Source organism: Podarcis gaigeae (genome assembly GCF_964106915.1).
Source record: "Podarcis gaigeae genome assembly, chromosome: Z".
NCBI lineage: Eukaryota > Metazoa > Chordata > Lepidosauria > Squamata > Lacertidae > Podarcis > Podarcis gaigeae.
In genome coordinates, this window is record NC_139691.1 from 49,012,487 (window position 1) to 49,033,965 (window position 21,479).

The window sequence follows — 21,479 nt, forward strand, 5'->3', positions numbered from 1 at the left end:
TGGCTATAAGCTCTGCAGGCCAATGGTGCCTCTGGGAGGTGCAGTTCAGTGACCAGGGGCTGCTGCTAGAGGACTTCCAAGGAGAGTGGAAAGGAGAGGCGGCTGAAGGAACACTCCACCAGGGAGGGTGTTCAAAAAGGGGTGAGGGACTGCCAGCTCTGCAGGCAAGGGGAGACATTGCTGAGCTCCTGAGCCCCACAGGGGTGCTGCAGAAAGAAGGTAGTCCGTCAAGGAAGCCGTGGACTCCAAAAGGTTGAAAACCTCTGCCTAGGTGAACCTTTTAGAGACCAAGTGCCCAAACTGCAACCCAAAACCCACTTACTTATCGCAAAGTGCCAACACGGCAATTTAATCTGTATATCTCATTTTTTCTGTATGTTTCACATTTCTTCTTTATGACTACTGTTATAATAAATAATCCATCATAAAAGTTATTGCATTACATTCTTCATTAAATTATCTTTCCATTGATATATAATTTTATGGTATAACTCAGTACTTTTTTTCTTTAAAAAATGTTTAGGGATACTCTCATTTTGACTCAAGAAAATCACCACGGTGGAAAAATACAGTCCAAATCGGAAAAATAAATACAGTTAATTTCTTCTTCCATTAAAGTCACAAAATGTTTAGGGGTATGCATCTCCCTGTGTCCTCACAGAAAAAAAGCATTGGTATTATTCCAAAACAAAGTGATGTTATGAGCCATCAAACCTCTGAAATACATTTTTTCCCCAAAAAGTTCCACAATTTTCACCACTAGTGTGCACTAGAGGGCTGTACTAAGAGCCACTCTCTCCCAATTTTTAATATGAGATAATAATGATTGTCTGTGTGCATATCTATATATCTATCCAGCCAGATGGGTGAGGTATAAATCAGTTGTTATTATTATTATTATTATTATTATTATTATTAGTCGTTTCTTCAGCTGCCATTTGATCGCAGCCTCCATGGAATGAATTTCTCTGTTGGCTTCCACAGGAAAGCCCAGTGAACATGTAAACGCAGCAGCCCCTTCTTAGGTTGCCGTCTTTACAGTGGTACCTTGAGTTACAAACACCTCGGGTTACAAACACTTTGGGTTACAGACTCCGCTAACCTAGAAGTAGTACCTCGGGTTAAGAACTTTACCTCAGGATGAGAACAGAAATTGTGTGCTGACGGTGTGGTGGCAACTGGAGACCCCATTAGCTAAAATGGTACCTCAGGTTAAGAATGGTTTCAGGTTAAGAACAAATTAACCAGAGATACCACTGTATATGCTTACTGTCCTGGGAGTTAAGCCCTGCTGAACTCAAGGCGGCTTACTACCAAGTAGGAAAAAGAGACTGGTGGGAGACCCTGGCACATCAAAAGTCAATGCCTGCTTAGCCCCTTGATGCTTGCCAGGCCCTGGTTCCGCAGGCTTTGGACAGTACGCACGACCCCTCCTCTCCTCCTCCTCCCTCACCCCCAGCACAGAAGCTACGGAGGAAGGTGCATATGCCCACAGAGAGGGTTCTGAGTGCCCTCTTTGGCACAGTGCCATAGGTTTGCCACCACTGGCCTAGGCTAACAGGATGGCAACACAGGGAGAAACTGTTAATGGAATCTTTAAGGCACAAGGCTCCCATTATCAGCTCAGCAGGGAGTCAATTAGCTGAGGTTTGCTAGATACAATGGTTGCAGAGGCTGCTAATGTTATTTTTCTCCAGCAGGGGTCGCTGTTTTCCAGTGTAGATCTTGAATGCGATTGGCTAGCTGTCAAAAAGAGCAGCCTCTGATTGGTCAGCTGTTGTTTAGTAGGAGAGAATGGGGCTGGCTGAAGTCTCTTTCCCTTGTAATGGCTCTGGAGCCCTGCTTCTGGCCATTTCTTATGGTGGGAAAACGTGGACAATGCATGGTGTACCTGTCTTCTTTTACCTGTGCAGCAAAGCCTTTGCTGAGAACCACCGCTGAGCGCAGTGCTCAGGCTCAGCTGCTGTCACTTTGACAGTGGAAGAAAGGCACCTCCGGCATCCCTTTTCCATAACAATTATCAGTGCTTTTTTTCTTTAAAAATATTTATGGGTGCTCTCATTTTGGCTGCTCCCCCCTCATCCTCTTCCTCCCCCCCAACCCCCAGATGAGGGACTCAAGGTGGAGGTGGCAGAGCTGAATGGACAGGAAGATCCCTGGCAGACTCCGCTCGCTGGGCACCAGTGGGGAGAACAACGGAGCTCCAGTCTGCGCTGCTACTGCAAAGGCAGTTGGCAAGTCGGTTGGTTGGGGCAACACAAAATGTTTAGGGGTTTGTGTACCCCTTCGCCCCCCTTAAAAAAGCACCGACAATTACCAAAGTATGTCCATTTCCTCTGGCTTTGCGAGGGTGGTGTAAGGGCTCTGGGGTGCTTCCTTCCCCAAACTGGGTAAACCTCAGTGGATTGCAACTTTGTGCAGGTGAGTGGGGGAATAAATCAATGGAGAGTTGGCTCTGTGTGGATTTATTTACTTCCCCACCCCCTGACACCTCAAGAGCTGGAAGCTATTTCCACCTCACCTCCATAAGCCCTTCATTTTGAAAGGCTGCTCTACCGAGCTGGGTCTTGCTTGAAAGCGCAGCTAGTGGAAAATAAACTGGGCTTATTCTTACTTTAAAAAATAGAAATGAATGTCCTGTTGTTTAAGCCTCTTTCCTCCCTTGCCACTTTTGTGTGTGCATGTGTGTATGTCTGAGTCTCCCTGCTGCTACAGTAAATACTTCTACAGGTTTATTTTTGGAGAAAGCATGCTAGTCTAAAATTTATCTTTACACAAAATTATAGTTGTAACAATATGTTAAAGATAAGTAAAAAATCATATCTTTCAGATGCCTAACTAGTAGAAGTTGTGCAGACATCATTCTGTTTGCCTCTACTGTACATAGTTCAATCCTTATTCCAGACATTGTGTTATATTGGTATATCACAATGTTTAGCTGATGACATAAGTTGTTGTCAAAAACCAGACATTGTCAACCCAATTTTGGACCTATGTTTCTGGAAGATGCTCATTTTGGTCTGTCCATCTCCATACCTTTTCAAGTAGCAAAACTTCATATATAACAATAACAATAATAATAATAATAATAATACAACAACAACAATAACAATAATTTATTATTTGTACCCTGCCCATAGAATATATGACCTGTTGAATTTCTTCAAATCCCCATGATGGGGTGAGCTCCCATGAGCGCCACACCCCTATATAGCCTTTGACTGGACTTAACTTATACGTTTTACGGTATTCCTCCTGATGTACTTAAAGCTCTTACCACCCCATTATTCCTGCTTTCATTATTACACAGTGCAATGCTATTTCACACACCCAAAAAGTTTTACATGCTTTTAGACCCATCAGTATTAAAAAATTGTGCAGACATACTTCAGTTCACCTCTGCATAGTTCCAGTGCTTTTTTTCTTTTAAAAAATGTTTAGGGGTTCCATTAATTTGGACTCAAGAAAATCACCATTTTATAGTTCAGATTGGGGAAAATAAATACAGTAAATGGACAAAAGTACAAAGAACATGCATATTGTTTAGGGGTAGGCATACCCCTGCATCCCTCCCCCCCCCCGAAAAAAGGACTGCAGAGTTCCAACCTTATTTCAGACATGGAGCCACAACAGTATATCACGATGTTGGGCTGGTGACATATCACAATGTTGGAAGCCGGACATCACCCAGCCCTCTTGGTTGCAGCTCTAATCATTTCAGACCTTTGTTTATGTAGGTTGTCCTTTCTGTCTGTCCATCTCCACGCCTTTTCAAGTAGCAGAACCTCACATATGAAAGAACACATGTTATTTCTTGTAAGGTAAAAATCTCAGGTGCTGTAAAACGGAGATCCACGTGGGGGCATCTAACATTGACTTGCACAGGTGCCATTTTGTGAAAGATTACAAACGGGCATCCATTTTGTATGGCTTTTGGAGGGCGGGTTCTGGAACGCTGCCAAAGCCCCGATATTGCCCCCCTCAATGTGGAAACCTAGTCAGTGCTTGCTGCTCCATGCAGTTTTTCTGCACTAGCGGCATGAAATTGAGACGATTCATAACTGATAAAACAATTTGGGGACTCAGACACGGTATTATATCGGTATATTGCAATGTTTAGTTGGTGACATAGCACAATGTTGGAAACCAGACATCACCAGCCCTCCTAGTTCCAGCCCTGATCTATGTTTATGTAGGATACACATTTCAGTCTGACCTTCTCCATGCCTGTTCCCTCCTGTTCTCATTGTTACTTAGTGTGAGGCTATTTCACACATCCCAAAATCGGAGGTGGTGCAAAACTGAGAAAAGCCACTTGGGGGCGCCAAACATTGACTCACACAGGCACCAATTTATGAAGGACTACAAACACCCTCCATCTTGTGTGGCTTTTGGAGGGTGGGCTCTGGGATGCAGGCACAGCCCAGGCACCGCCTTCCTGAAGCCAGAATACCAGTATGCAAATGTTTGCCCAATTTGGGAAGGCGGGAAGGGCTCTAGGACCCTGCTAAAGCCCGGGAGATTCCTTCCCACCGCCAGAGTGGTGCATGCAGTTTTCCAGCATGGCACTGAACAGAGGTGACACAAAATTGAAAAGATGAATTTTTTCAGTTATGGAACTTGGGGATGCAAACCAAAGTCCTTCCATTTTGTCTGGTTTTGGGAGGGCAGCGCAAGGGTTGGGAGATGCTACCAGAACCCTGGCACATTTTTCCAAAGCCTAGTAAGTGCTTGCCCAGCTTTGAGAAGGTCTGAAGGGCTCTAGGACCCTGGGCACAGGGGCTCTGGGGTGCCGCAATAGCCCTAGCACCTTTGTGCTTGTTGGTGCAGGCACTTTTCCTGCACAGGGTGCTGAATGGAGGTGGCTTGGGCCAGGGCCGTAGCTAGGAGGGGGTGAGGAAGGCCCCCACCAGGGTCACAGATGGGGGGGCGCAAAATCGTCTGCCCCTTCCACTGCCCCCTCGCTCACTCGCTTCCACTGCCGAAGCAACCACATCCTAACCCCACTGCCTCTCATTCACTCACTCACATACACACACACAATGATAAGGCAAATACGTGTACTCCCCTCCCCCCCACTTCTCATGGGAGTGGCGGCCCCTAAGAGTCCTCAAGGGGTAGGAAAGCAACCTTGACTCAACAGCGAGGGGGGAGACCTCGCATATTGGTGGCTGTCATGGGCAACTCTCAGCTAAGGAGGGAGGGCCAGAGCCTTGGCACCGCCTTCCCAAAGCTGGAAGCTTTGTAAAGGCTTGCCCAGCAAGAAAGGCTGCTCAGGGATTCTGCCAAGTCATGATGACGTAATGTAAAACTGAGAAGATCCACTTGAGGGCGCCAAACATTGATTTGCATGGGCGCCATTTTGTGAAAGATTAAAAACGGCCTCCATTTTGTGTGGCTTTTGGAGGGCAAAGCCATGCTAGGGTGAAAGCTAGGCTTCCGGCTTCAGGAAGGCAGTGCCAGGGCTTTGACAAAAAAACCAAGTGTCCATCCTCCAAAAGCCACACAAAATGGATGCCAGTTGTAATTTTTCATAAAATGGCGCCCGGGCCAATGGCACCCCCAAGTGGATCTTCTCAGTTTTACATCATGGTCCAGTGTTTGGCGCCCCCAAGTGGATCTTCTCAGTTTTACATCACAATTCAGTGTTTGGCACCCCCAAGTGGATCTTCTCAGTTTTACAGCACCTCAGATTTTTGGATGTGTGAAATCCTATCATACCATGTAACGATAAAAGCAATAATAGACTGGAAACAGCGTTAAATACCTCAGGAGGAATACACTCTACAAGAAAAGCGGGTCCTGCAGGCCATGCATTATATTTGAAGTTCTGCTACTTGAACATGCATGGAGAAGGACAGACTGAAATCTTACATAAATATAGGTGAGAAAGAAAAAGTGCTGCAAGTAGAAGGGCTGGTGATGTCTGGCTTCTGACAGTGTAATAAGTCACCAACCAAACATTGGAATATACTGACATAACACCAGGTAGAGGTGAACAGGTAATGTCCTGGCAACTGCTACTTCTTGCAGGTCTGAAACATGCAAATTTTAACTTACCTTTAACATGTTGTTACAACTGTTATTTTACATACAGATCGTTTATTATGCTTTCCCAAAAATTTAACATGTAGAAGTGATTAGGAACATAGATATCAAAGGTAAGGTGAGAGAGTATAACATAATAGAAACAAATGAGACACAGAAACACAAAGGACAAGGGATTAAAGCCTTAAAAAAGATTTAAAATGTTTAAAGTAGGACTAACCTCAGTTTATTTTTCCACTAGCTGTGCATCCATGCAGCCATGTGAAATGAAGGCAGGATACCAGAAATGCTGTCTGCAGAAATGCAGGTCCTGAGGCTTGCTGAGTTCTCCTGCCGACCCATCATGTCCCTCTTTGCAGCCTCAGAATCGGGGGAGGCCTTTAACCAAAAATGTTTAGGGCTGTACCCATCCCCACTCAACGCCTATGCTGAGCAGTATCATGGGGGGCTTTTGGAGTGGAGTTGGAAGGGGCTTCCTGCTCTTGTGGTTTCACAAGGGTGAATTTTTCGGAAGTGATACCAGAACTCTGGAAGCATTCCAAAGCCCTCAGGCTGCCTTCCCAAAAATGGAAAAAATGGACAGAATTTGGTCTTTGCGAATATTAATACGTCCATTATCTTGGGACCCCAAATGAATCTTCAAAATCATGGACCTCGGTTTTATGCCTCTTCGGCTCAGCACCCTGTGTTGGAAAACTTTGGGCATCACTTTGGCTACCGAAGAAAGCTCACAGGCTCTGGGAAGTCCTAGAGCCCATCCTCCTTCCCAAAGTTGGGCATTTACTTGGCTTCTGGGTTTGGGAAGGAGGTGACAGGGGTGTGGCATCATCCCAGAGCCCTTTCTCCAAAAGCCACACAAATTGGAGGGCGTTTGTAATCTTTTAAAAAATGGCGCCGTGCAAGTCCAGTGTTTGGTGACCCCAAGTTGATCTTCTCAGTTTTGCACCACCTCTGATATTTGGTTGCTGTGTTCTAAACCACTGAGGCTCTTGGGCTTGCCGATCAGAAGGTTGGCGGTTTGTCTATTTTTTAAAAAAGATATTTATTGCGATTTTCAAACAATACAACGAACCTCACACTCAAAACCGAAATAAAAAAGGACTAAAAAAAAAAAAAACACCATCACAATCAATCAAGCAAGCAAAAACAGAAAAATGCAATACGAAGCATAAAAAACAAAAAAAGAAAAGAATAGACCTTAAAAAAAAATCATATATATCCAGTTTCTTACCCATTATTTTCATATCCTTCTTTCCTGACTTCCTCACATCTCCTTTTTCTGTGTTCCCTTTTTACACAATCATATTCAGCAATGCCTAACCCTTTTTCAGATCTTATTCTGTATTGTACCTTTCATCTATTATGTCTCTAATTTTCCCCCTTATAACCTCTTACTTAAGTTTGACATAATGATATTCTAACTTTTCAACCTTATTTCTCATAAAACATTCTTACATATTCCTTTCAACTATGTCACTAATGCCATATTGTCCTTATATCCTGCATCACTTTAACATTCAAATATTTTGCAATGTTTTTGCAGGTAGTCTTTAAATTTCTTCCAATCCTCTTCCGTTTGCTCTTTTCCCATGTCTCGGATTCTGCCAGTCATTTCTGCCAATTCCATGTAGTCTGTCAGTTGCATCTGCCATTCTTCCAGAGTGGGCAAATCTTGTGTCTTCCAGTACTTTGCGATAAGTATTCTTGCTGCTGTTGTTGCATATATAAAGAAAATTCTATCCTTCTTTGGCACCATCTGGCCGACAATGCCCAGGAGGAAGGCCTCTGGTTTCTTAAGGAAGGTATACTTAAATACCTTTTTCAGTTCATTATAGATCATTTCCCAGAAAGCCTTGACCTTTGGGCACGTCCACCAGAGGTGAAAGAATGTTCCCTCAGTTTCCTTACATTTCCAACATTTATTATCAGGGAAATGATATACTTTTGCAAGCTTGACTGGTGTCATGTACCACCTATATATCATTTTCATAATATTTTCTTTTAAGGCATTACATGCCGTGAATTTCACGCCGGTGGTCCATAACCGTTCCCAGTCAGCGAACATAATATTATGACCAATGTCTTGTGCCCACTTAATCATAGCTGATTTGACCGTTTCATCCTGAGTATTCCACTTTAACAGCAAGTTGTACATTCTTGAAAGTACCTTAGTTTTAGGTTCTAACAATTCTGTTTCTAATTTCGATTTTTCCACCTGGAAACCTATTTTTTTATCCATATTAAAAACCTCTCTAATTTGATAATAATGTAACCACTCTCGCACTTTATCTTTTAGTTTCTCAAAACTCTGCAATCTCCATGTGTCTCCGTTTTGTTCTAATATCTCCCAATATTTCGGCCATTTGGCCTCCATATTGAGTCTTTTCAGAGCCTTAGCTTCCATAGGTGACAACCACCTTGGGGTCTTGTTTTCTAATAAATCTTTGTATCTTGTCCAGACATTAAATACTGCTTTCCTAACAATATGGTTCTTAAATGCTTTGTGAGCTCTAACCTTGTCGTACCACAAATATGCATGCCACCCAAACGCATTGTTAAACCCTTCCAAATCCAAAATGTCAGTGTTCTCAAGAAGTAGCCAGTCTTTCAACCAGCAGAATGCTGCTGATTCATATTACAACTTCATGTCTGGCAAGGCAAACCCCCCTCTTTCTTTAGCATCAGTCAATATTTTAAATTTTATTCTGGGCTTTTTGCCCTGCCAGGCAAATTTAGAAATGTCTCTCTGCCACCTCTTGAAACAATCCATCCTGTCCACAATCTGCAAAGTTTGAAACAAAAACAACATTTTTGGCAATACATTCATCTTTATCGCAGCGATTCGGCCCAACAAGGAAAGCTTCAAATTTGACCAAATTTCTAAATCTTTTTAAACTTCTGACCAACATTTTTCATAGTTATCTTTAAATAAATTCAAATTTTTAGCCGTCATATTAATCCCTAGGTATTTCACTTTCTTAACCACATTTAAATTTGTCTCCTTCTGAAACCTTTCTTTTTCCGTTATTGTCAAATTTTTCTCTAAAACCTTAGTTTTTTGCTTATTTAATTTAAATCCTGCCACATGACCAAATTCTTGAATCAATTCTAAAACCCTTTTTGTACTAGATTCTGGCTCCTGTAATGTCAAAACCAGGTCATCTGCAAAGGCCGTAAGTTTATATTGTTTGGTTCCGACCTGAATTCCTTTAATCAACCGGTCCCTTCTGATCATATTCAAGAGCACCTCCAGGACCGAAATAAATAGCAATGGAGAGATAGGGCAGCCCTGTCGTGTTCCTTTTTCAATTTTAAACTCTTCTGACACCACATTATTGACTATCAATTTTGCTTTTTGTTCTGAATAGATTGCTTCAATACTATTTTCAAACCCCCGTCCCACTCCCATTCCCTTAAGATTTTTCTTCATAAAATTCCAAGAAATATTATCAAAGGCCTTCTCCGCATCAATAAAAATTAAAACTGCTTTTGTATTAGTGGTCATTTGCAATAACTCCAAAATGTCGATAATGTTCCTTGTGTTGTCAGACAAATGTCTGCCTGGAAGAAAGCCTGCCTGATCTCAGAAGGTTGGCGGTTTGAATCCCCGCAACGGGGTAAGCTCACGTTGCTTGCTCCCTGCTTCTGCCAACCTGGCAGTTCGAAAGCACATCAAAGTGCAAGTAGATAAATAGGTACTGCTATGGCGGAAAGGTAAACGGTGTTTTCATGTGCTGCTCTGGTTTCAGTGTTCTGTTGTGCCAGAAGTAAATTAGTCATGCTGGCCACATGACCAGGAAAAACTGAGGGCAAACACAGGCTCCTTTAGCCTGTAAAGCAAGATGAATGCCGCAAACCCTGAGTCATCTGTGACTGGACTTAACTATCAGGGGCCCTTTACCTTACCTTTTACCGGATATTTGGAGTTCTGAAATGTCATTGAACTATGTAACAACGGGAACAGGAATAATGGTCTAGAAACACCTATAAGTACATCAGAAGGAATATTCCCTACAAGAAAAGCAGGTGCTACTGACTCTGTATAATATCATATTTGATATTTTTCTACTTCAAAGAAATGGAGATGAACAGACTGAAATGAGTATCCTGCATATACGTAGGGTCAGAAACGAAAAGGGCTGCAACTACAACTGGGCAGTGTCTGGTTTCCAGCATCAGGCTATATGTCACTAGCTGAACCTTGCAATAAGGATAGAACTCTGCAGAGGCGAACAGGGTGATGTCCTGGCAACTGCTTCTACTTAGGGCTGTAAAATACGTAATTTTTAAATATATATTTAACGTTTTGTTACAAGTGCAATTTTCTGTACAGATAATGTTCAAATTCCCATGCTTCCTCTGAAATTAAACCTATAGAAGTAATCAGTAGCATCTATATTAAATGAAAAGTGAGAGTGCGTATAGACACGAGGGAGAAACCAACACACAAACACACACAGAGGACACAAGGGAGGAGAGATGCTTACACAACAGAGCAACGTTAATTTTGTTTTTGATTTTAATTCAGAAGTAAATAACCCCCTTTCTTTTTCTACTAACTGCGCTTCCAAGCACATCCCAGGTGGGGGCAGCAGCTGCTCCAAAGGAAGAGCTGAGCAGCATCATGAGGAGGGGGGGCTTTAGGAGACAAAAAGTGGGGAGCAAATAAATGAAAGGAGAGCAAACACACTCTCCTCCACCATGGCAATATTCCTGCCCAGCTGTTCAAAGAAGCAATTGCATAAAGGAAAGTGGGAAAGCAAGGCCAGAAGTCTGACAGCATGTCGGAGTTCTCATGCCGCCCTCCCAAAGCTGGACAAAGTCAAGCTCCCAGGCTCTGGCGGGGTCCTAGAGCCCTAAGCTTGCGGCTTCGGGGAAGGCGGTGCTTTCATGCTGCCCTGCAAATGATGCATAAAATGAACTGAGTTCGGAAATCTTAATATTTGGGGCTCTCAAATGGATCTTTCAGATGACGGCTTGTCTCATTTTTGTACCACCTCTCGGCTCAGCGCCCCCTGTAGCAAAACTGCTGGCAAGGCAACCGCTTTCCAGGCTTCAGGCTTTGGGAAGGCGGTGCCAGGTTTTGGCAGCATCCCAGCACCCGCCTTCCAAAAGCCACACAAAATGGATGCTGTTTGTAATCTTTCACAAAATGGCGCCTGTGCAGGTCCAGTTTTGCTGGGCGATGTCTGACATCGTGATATGTCAGCTGCTAAACATTGCGATACACAGAGATGAAACCAGGTTGGAAATAATGACGGAACTATGTAGAGCCGAACGGAATAACATCTGCGCAACTACTACTACCTAGGCATCCAAAACATATTAATGTCTTCTTATCTTTAACGTATTGTTACAACTGCTATTTTAAATGCAGATCTATTTTAAATTAGCACATTTCCCCAAAAATCTAACCTGTAGAGATGATTATTAGCTTAGAAATCAAATGTAACATGAGAGATTGTTCCCTAATGGATGCAAGGCGAACATACAGGAGACAAGGGAGGAAAGGGCATTGTTCATTTTTATTTTAAAACTAGCAATAATCCCACTATATTGTCCAAGCAAGATCCAGCTGGGGACAGCAAGCATTCAAAAGCAAGGGATGGACAGCAGGACTGTCGTCTTGCCCCACTTGTCCTGGGGTGTTCTGACATGTGCTAATCTTTTTCCGGGGTGGGGTCCATTCATCAGAAATACTGGGGGGCTGTATCCCCCCTCCACTCAATGCCTATGCTGGGCAGCAACATGGGGGGAGTTGAAAGGGGCTTCCTGCTCTTGTGGTTTCACGAGGGTGACATCTTCGGGATGGCAATGCCAGGGTTCCGGAAGCATGTGAAAGCCCTCAGGTTGCCCTCCCCAAAATGGATAAAATGGACAATTTTTGGCCTTTGCTAATCTTAAAGAGGCCAATATTCTGGGCCCCCAATGAATCTTCAAAATCATGTTCTCAATTTTGCACCCTGTGCAGGAAAAGTGCCTGCATCAACAAGCACAAAGGTGCTAGGGCTATTGCGGCACCCCAGCGCCCCTGTGCCCAGGGTCCTAGAGCCCTTCAGACCTTCTCAAAGCTGGGCAAGCACTTACTAGGCTTTGGAAAGATGTGCCAGGGTTCTGGTAGCATCTCCCAACCCTTGCGCTGCCCTCCCAAAACCAGACAAAATGGAAGGACTTTGGTTTGCATCCCCAAGTTCCATAACTGAAAAAATTCATCTTTTCAATTTTGTGTCACCTCTGTTCAGTGCCGTGCTGGAAAACTGCATGCACCACTCTGGCGGTGGGAAGGAATCTCCCGGGCTTTAGCAGGGTCCTAGAGCCCTTCCCGCCTTCCCAAATTGGGCAAACATTTGCATACTGGTATTCTGGCTTCAGGAAGGCGGTGCCTGGGCTGTGCCTGCATCCCAGAGCCCACCCTCCAAAAGCCACACAAGATGGAGGGTGTTTGTAGTCCTTCATAAATTGGTGCCTGTGTGAGTCAATGTTTGGCGCCCCCAAGTGGCTTTTCTCAGTTTTGCACCACCTCCGATTTTGGGATGTGTGAAATAGCCTCACACTAAGTAACAATGAGAACAGGAGGGAACAGGCATGGAGAAGGTCAGACTGAAATGTGTATCCTACATAAACATAGATCAGGGCTGGAACTAGGAGGGCTGGTGATGTCTGGTTTCCAACATTGTGCTATGTCACCAACTAAACATTGCAATATACCGATATAATACCGTGTCTGAGTCCCCAAATTGTTTTATCAGTTATGAATCGTCTCAATTTCATGCCGCTAGTGCAGGAAAACTGCATGGAGCAGCAAGCACTGACTAGGTTTCCACATTGAGGGGGGCAATATCGGGGCTTTGGCAGCGTTCCAGAACCCGCCCTCCAAAAGCCATACAAAATGGATGCCCGTTTGTAATCTTTCACAAAATGGCGCCTGTGCAAGTCAATGTTAGATGCCCCCACGTGGATCTTCTCCGTTTTACAGCACCTGAGATTTTTACCTTACAAGAAATAACATGTGTTCTTTCATATGTGAGGTTCTGCTACTTGAAAAGGCGTGGAGATGGACAGACAGAAAGGACAACCTACATAAACAAAGGTCTGAAATGATTAGAGCTGCAACCAAGAGGGCTGGGTGATGTCCGGCTTCCAACATTGTGATATGTCACCAGCCCAACATCGTGATATACTGTTGTGGCTCCATGTCTGAAATAAGGTTGGAACTCTGCAGTCCTTTTTTCGGGGGGGGGGGGAGGGATGCAGGGGTATGCCTACCCCTAAACAATATGCATGTTCTTTGTACTTTTGTCCATTTACTGTATTTATTTTCCCCAATCTGAACTATAAAATGGTGATTTTCTTGAGTCCAAATTAATGGAACCCCTAAACATTTTTTAAAAGAAAAAAAGCACTGGAACTATGCAGAGGTGAACTGAAGTATGTCTGCACAATTTTTTAATACTGATGGGTCTAAAAGCATGTAAAACTTTTTGGGTGTGTGAAATAGCATTGCACTGTGTAATAATGAAAGCAGGAATAATGGGGTGGTAAGAGCTTTAAGTACATCAGGAGGAATACAGCAAAACGTATAGGATCCCTGGACAGTTAAGTCCAGTCAAAGGTGAACTATGCAGAGGTGAACTGAATTATGTCTGCACAATTTTTTAATACTGATGGGTCTAAAAGCATGTAAAACTTTACTTACCTTTAACATATTGTTACAACTCTTACTTTATATACAGATTTTTTTTATTAACATGCTTTTTCTAAAATTAAATCTTCAGAAGTAATTAGTAGTATAGATAAAACTACTAGCTGTGCGGCAAAATTGTTCACAGCACTCTGGCTGCGGTAGGGAACCTATATGGCTCTGGTAGGGTCCTAGAGCCCTTCCCACCTCCCCCAAATTGGGCAAGCACTTACAAGGCTTTAGGTTTCAAGGTGCCAGGGCTCTGACAGCATCTTACAGCCCTTGCAGCACCCTCCAAAAGCCACACAAAATGGACACTGGTTGTAATCTTTCATAAAATGGCGCCGGTGCAAGTCCAATGTTTGTCGCCCCTAGGTGGATCTTCTCAGTTTTGCGGGGGGGGGGCTGAGGGACGTGTGTCGAGAAGCACTCCCTGCTCTTATGGGGTAACGCCCATGCAGAGATACAATCACATAAGGTTTACCTGACAGGACTCAGGAAACACCCCAGAGTTAATCCTTGCTAATCTTATGGCAGGCAATATTTTGGGCGCGCCAATGAATCTTCTCATTTATGGACCCTCTCAATTGGCACCACTGCTGCTCAGTTCCCTGTGCTGGCACCACTTTCTCGCAGCGGGAAGGAAGTTCCTGGGCTCGGGCAGGTTCCTAGAGCCCTTTCCTCCTTCCCAAAGTTGGGCAAGCATTTACTAGTGAAGGAATGGGTTTCTAAAACCCAAAACTGCAGGCAGTTTGAAAACTTCACCAAAATCCCTTTTTTCCCTTAGCTAAAATCCATTAACTTGAGCTCTGGGTCAATGCATAAACAAAAACCTGGCTGTGCTCAAAGCTCTCTCCCTTATCAGTCTGTGGCAGCAATGAGTGACCTTGCTAAGTTCGAGTAGAGCAGGGATGATGCATGTGTGCCTTATCTTATGTGCTGACCACAAAATACGTGGGAACCAATGTCCGGGGAAAATGCCAAAAGCGTGTTCCCGGAGAATCATGACCTCTTCCCAGATAAGAGTAGGAAGAGGAAGATCCTTTTATGGTCAGAAGTACAGGAAGGAAGATCCTTTTATGGTTGAGAGTGCCGGAGCAGGAACATATGTGATGTCAACCTGCTCACATAGGCTAACGTGGTTGGATTTATATGGGAAGGAGGGAGAGGGTGCCTGGAGGATATATATACTGCATGAAACTTGTCATTTCTTTGGACTTGCTGTGGACCTGATCATGCAAGTGCCTTCTGCTATCCGGAGAGCAGAATAAACTCTTTCTTTGAACCAACTCGGTGTCATTTGACTTCCTTCCTCCTGTCCCGGAGCAACGCAGACCCAATCAGTGAACTTCAATAAGGCTACATAAGGATTCTGGCTTCAGGTAGGCGGTGTCAGGGCTCTGGCAGCATCCCAGAGCCTTTACACTGCCCTCCCAAAGGTGGAGAAATGGGATGGACTTAAGATGGAATTTTTATATTTCGGCCCCAAATAGATTTTGTCAATTGTGTACCTTCTCAATTTTGTGCCACCTCAGCTCAACACCCAGTTTAGGAAAACTGCTAGCAAGCACTTTCTAGGATTCTGGCTTTAGGGAAGGAGGTGCCCTCCAAAAGCCACACAAAATGGATGCCGTTTTCTAATCTTTCATAAAATGGTGCCCTGTGTGAGTCCAATGTTTGGCGCCCCCAAGCGGATCACTTTCCCACCATTTCCATATTGTGATAAGTCACCAGCTAAACATTGTGATATACCGATATAATACAATGTCTGAAATAATTTTGAAACGACGTAGAGACAAACAGAATAATGTTTGCAGAACTATTACTACTTGCAGGTCTAAAACATATTAAATTCCATATCTTTAACATATCATTGCCATATAAATTTAAAATTGCATCTGGGGGCAGCATCCGTTCAAAGGGAAGAGCTGGGGAGCCTGCGACTGGGGGGGGGGCTTTACACACACTCCATCCCCCCCTTACACTTGCTCAAAAGTGGGAAAGCAGTTCCAGGGCCCTGGTAAGCCAATATTTTGGGCCCCCAAATGAATATTCTCAGAGAACAACGTTTCCAAATAGACAGGAGCGAGACACAGATTGACAAACAAACACTCCACAGAGGAAACAAGGAGGCTTACAATCCAGCTTTGGGAAGGTGGTGCCAGGGTTCTGGCTCCATCCCAGAGCCCTCCCTCTGCCCAGCAAAAGCCACACAAAATGGATGTTGTCTTTAGGACTTTTGCACAAAATGGCGCTCTGTTCAAGTCCAGTGTTTGGCACCCTCATGCGGATCTTCTCAGTTTTGCACCCCCTCGATTTTTGATGTCTGAAATAGTATTGCACTATGTTACCATCAGAACTGGAATAATGAACTGGAAGTACCTCAGGACAAATATCTTTAACTTATTGTTACAAGTGTTGTTTTCTATATGGATGATTTTTAAATTAGCATGCTTTCTCTGAAATTAAATCTGTAGTAATAATTAGCAGCATAGGTATCAAAGAAAAGGCAAGGATGTTCCCTCATAGACACAAGAGAGACGAAGCGGACAAGGAAGGAAAGAGGCTTACACAATGTTCATTATTTTTTTTCTTAAAGGTAAAGGTAAAGGTACCCCTGCCCGTACGGGCCAGTCTTGACAGACTCTGGGGTTGTGCGCCCATCTCACTTAAGAGGCCAGGGGCCAGCGCTGTCCGGAGACACTTCCGGGTCACGTGGCCAGCGTGACAAAGCTGCATCTGGCGAGCCAGAGCTGCACACGGAAACGCCGTTTACCTTCCCGCTGGTAAGCGGTCCCTATTTATCTACTTGCACCCGGAGGTGCTTTCGAACTGCTAGGTTGGCAGGCGCTGGGACTGAGCAGCGGGAGCGCACCCCGCCGCAGGGATTCGAACCGCCGACCTTTCAATCGGCAAGTCCTAGGCGCTGAGGCTTTAACCCACAGCGCCACCTGCGTCCCACAGCGCCACCTGCGTCCCATTTTTTTTTTCTTACTCAGAAGTAAATAACCAGTTTATTTTTCCACTAGCTGCACTTCCAAGCAAACTCCACCTGGGGGCAGCAGCCATTCAAAAAGAAGGGCTAAGCCTAAACTTGGTGTGTTTTTTTTTATGCAAGTGGAAATGGACTTCCTTTCTTGGTATAGTGTTTACCTGACTTAGGGAAGGTGTTGTGAGGGCTCCAGTAGCATCCCAGAGCCTTCACACTGGCCTCCCAAAAATGGAGAACACAGACGACTTTGCTAATCTTAACAACTCCAATATTTGAGGTGCCCAAAAGAATCTTCTTAGTTATGGACCTTCTGAAGTTTTCACCGAATTGGCTCAGGGCCCCATGCAGAAAAAGTGCCAGTGGCTTCGGGCTTCAGCCTGGGCTCTGGCAGCATCCCAGAGATCCAAAAGCATCCAAAAGCCACAGAAAACGGAGGGCATTTGTAGTATTTCACAACATGGCGCCGGGGTACTAGTGCAATGTTTATTATTTAGGGCTCCTAAATGAATCTTCTCAATTGTGGATTTGCTCGGTGCCCTGCGGAGGAAAACTAGACTCTGGTGTCATGGCTCTGGCAGCATCCTAGAGCCTGTCCTCCAAAAGCCACACAAAATGTAGGGCATTTGTAGTATTTCACAACATGGCTCCTGGGTACTAGTGCAAAGTTTGGCGCCCTCAGGTGGATCTTCTGAATCTTGCAGCAACTCAGATATTTGATAGCATTGCACTAAGTAACAATGAGAGCAGGAATAATGGACTGGAAATGGCATTGAGTACCTCAGGAGAAATATACCCTACAAAGAAACATAGGTCCTATGTTCTCCGGGCGGGAGAACGCAGATTCCCAGCCAATACACCAAGAAATGTAGCCTTATTGGAGTTCACTGATTGGGTCTGCGTTGCTCCGGGACAGGAAGAAGGAAGCCAAATGACACTGAGGTTGATTCAAAGATTCAAAGAAGAAAGAGTTTATTCTGCTCTCCGGATAGCAGAAGGCACTTGCGTGATCAAGTCCATAGCAAGTCCAAAGAAATGACAAGTTTCATGCAGTATATATATCCTCCAGGCACCCTCTCCTTCCTTCCCATGTAAACCCAACCACATCAGCCTATGTACGCAGGTTGACATCATATATGCTCTTGCTCTGGTATTCTTAACCATAAAAGGGAATTCCTTCCTGTACTTCTGACCATAAAAGGATCTTCCTCTTCCTACTCTTATCTTGGGGGGGGGGGGAGAGGTCATGCGGCAGGGTTGTGGTAAGATAAGACCTAGAGTGTCATCTCTGTTCCACTTTAGAGTGGACAAGGCCACTCTTATCGTCACAAGCTGATAAAGCCTTGTTTATGCAGCTGTGTTCTTGCTATGTCTTTGCTCAACAGCTCAAGTTTTACGCATTTTAGAGTGCTCTCTTGGAGAAAGAAAGAAAGGGGGGGCTTGAGTCAGTTTTAAACTTACTGCACAGAAACCCGTTCCTTCACTACAGGCCATGTATTATATCATGTATGAGGTTCTGCTACTTGAACAGGCGTGGAAAGGGACAGACTGAAATGAGCATCCTCCATAAACACAGATCAGAAATGAAAAGAGCACACAAAAGGGGAGAAGGGAGGAAAGTGGCTTACACAATTTTTATGGGCTGGGCAGCAACATGGGAAGTTTTGGGAGGTGAGACGAAAAGAGCTTCCTGCTCTTGCAGTGTTAGGTGGGATAAGGTAAAGGTAAAGGTACCCCTGCCCGTACGGGCCAGTCTTGACAGACTCTGGGGTTGTGTGCCCATCTCACTTAAGAGGCCAGGGGCCAGCGCTGTCCGGAGACACTTCCGGGTCACGTGGCCAGCGTGACATCGCTGCTCTGGCAAGCCAGAGCTGCACACGGAAACGCCGTTTACCTTCCCGCTGGTAAGCGGTCCCTATTTATCTACTTGCACCCGGAGGTGCTTTCGAACTGCTAGGTTGGCAGGCGCTGGGACCGAACGACGGGAGCGCACCCCGCCGCAGGGATTCGAACCGCCGACCTTTCGATCGGCAAGTCCTAGGCGCTGAGGCTTTAACCCACAGCGCCACCTGCGTCCCGTTAGGTGGGATAGTAAGTAAATAAATAAATTTTAGAAAAAGCACCCTTTTTCTAAAATTAAACCTGTTTAAGTAATTAATAGCATAGACATCAAAGGTTAGGTGAGATAATGTTCTCTTATAGACATGAGTGAGACACAGAGGGAGGAAATAAGCTTAAACTGCAGGGCAATGTTTATTTTTATTAACTCAGAAGTAACTGATCCATGTTCATATTTTCACCAGCTGCACTTCCAAGCAATCCCCACCTGGGGGCAGCGTTAAGGATGATTGTATGATGATCTGACATGGGAATGTTTGTTTATGTTGAATGGCTGTGTATTTTTAGCATGGGGTTTTTCCTTTGGCAATAGCACGTATATGTGTGGCTGACTGTGAGCCACATGAGAGAGGTATTTCAGATCCTGTTGTGACTGTGATTCAATTTAACTGGTGTTTTTAGCTGCTGCTGAGAGAGACTCCTCAGTGTGATCTGTCTGAAGTGTGATCCGTCTGAAGTGAGACCCCTAAAGATTAATAGGGATAAACTGGAGGATGAAATTGTAAATATATTATTCTGAATTACATGTTTATGAAAGTAAAGTTGGGGGGGTTAACAAAAAGATTTTGGACGTTGTGTATCATCAAAGATTATTCTTTATATATATATACACAACAGGCAGCAGCCCTTCAGAAGGAGGGGTTGGGGTCTTCAGGATGCAAGTTGAAATGGATATGCTGCTCTAGCAGTGCTTGGAGGTGTGAAATAAATAAATAAGTGGAGAGCAGAGGAAACCCATCCTCTGTTCATTTATCCCATGCACAAACACACCTGCTCCCAGAGCCCTCATGCTGCCCTCCCATGAAATCAAGGGATTGTGGTGATCTTAATATACCCTGCTCTAGGAAAGCCACAGGGCTCTGGCAGGGACCTTGAGCCCTCCTGCCCAGCGTCCTGTAGCCTTCTGTCTTTGGGCAGGTGTGCCACAGCTCCAGCTGCATCCCAGAGCTCTTCAACCACCCAAAAAAAATGGAGAAATGGGGAAGCACTTTGCTCTTTGTAATCTTAACAAGATTAATATTTGGGGCTCCTAAACAAATCTCAATAGTGGATTTGCTCGGTGCCCTGTGGAGGAAAACTAGACTCTGGTGCCAGGGCTCTGGTAGCATCCTAGAGCCCGCCCTCCAAAAGCCACACAAAATGTAGGGCATTTGTAATATTTCACAACATGGCGCCAGGTACTAGTGCAATGTTTGGTGCCCTCAGGTGGACCTTCTTAGTTTTGCAACACCTCAGATTTTGGGATGTGTGAAATGGCATTGCCTATATAACCATGAGAACTGCAATAATGGACTGGAAACAGTGTTAAGTACCTCAGGAGGAATACACCCTACAAGAAATGCAGGTCCTTCTGACCATGTATTATATAATGAGGTTCTTCTAATTGAACAGGCATGGAGATGAGCATCCTACATAAACAAAGGTCCAAAACTCATCAAGCTGCAACTAGGGCTGGGCGATGTCTGGCTTCCGACATCGTGATATGTTTCCAGCTAAACATTGTGATATACTGATATAACACCATGTCTGAAATAAGGATGGAACAGTGTAGAGGCGAATGGAATAATGTCTGCAACTACTACCGCTTAGGGGTTGAAAACATATACATTATTATATATATTGAATGCATTATTATGCTGTTATTTTATATACAGATAATTTTAAAATTAGCATGCTTTCTCTAGAATTCAGCCTGTAGAAGTAATTAGTAGCATAGATGCCAAAGGTAAGGTGAGAGATGGCTCCCTTAATAACAAGACACAGGCAGACAGAAGGAGAGAAGGGAGGAAAGAGGCTTAAACAGCAGGGCAATATTATTATTATTATTATTATTATTATTATTATTATTATTATTATTATTTAACTCAGAAGCAAATAACCCCACTTCATTTTCCCAGTAGCTGTTCTTTCAAGCAAGTCCCAGTATAGTTGGCTTGGCATGTGACGCAGAGAAGGACATGGGTGTAGCCAGGTTTTATTTTATAGTGGTCAAGTTTTATGTTGGAGGGGCAACCGAGTTATCTGTGATGCAGTTGGTCAGTTAGTTAAGTATTTGTATTTATTTACTTGATTTAGAGGGGGAGGCTTCCCTTCGCCCATGGAGGAGTGTGTGTAAATAAAGAAATGGAAAGCAAAGGAAACAAAGTCTCCATTTATTTATCTCCCCCCAAACATACATACAGACACCTGCACAAAGATGTAATGAAATAAGGTTAACCTGGCTTTAGGATGGCAGACAGAATGGACAGACTTTGGTTTGCGTCCACCAAATGAATCTTCTCATTCATGGACCTTCTCAATTTTGTGCCGCTGCAGTGCTCAGTGCCCTGAGTAGGAAAACTGCGCAGCACCACTTTGGCTGTGGGAAGGAAGCTCCCTGGCTCTGGCAGGGTCCTAGAGCCCTTCCCGCCTTCCCAAAGTTGGACAAGCACTTGCTAGACTTCCAGCTTAAGGAAGGCGGGGCATGGGCTCTGGCATCATTCCAGAGCCCGCCCTCCAAAAGCCACACAAAATGGACACAGTTTGTAATCTTTCACAAAATGGCACCAGGTGCTAGTTTGATGTTTGGTGCCCCCATGTGGATCATCTCAGTTTTGCAGCACTTCAGATTTTTGTATTTGTGAAATAGCATTGCACTATTAC

At 44.3% G+C, this 21,479-nt stretch overlaps 2 protein-coding genes across 5 annotated transcripts in view; one reads left to right on the plus strand and one right to left on the minus strand.

Moving 5' to 3' along the window:
- Nucleotides 1-21,479, minus strand: part of KLHL13 (kelch like family member 13) — a 570,056-nt gene that overhangs the window by 256,828 nt on the left and 291,749 nt on the right. The gene's annotated exons all lie outside the window — the stretch shown is intronic.
- The window catches only part of DOCK11 (dedicator of cytokinesis 11), a 176,124-nt gene that overhangs the window by 91,037 nt on the left and 63,608 nt on the right, over nt 1-21,479 (plus strand). The window lies entirely within an intron of this gene.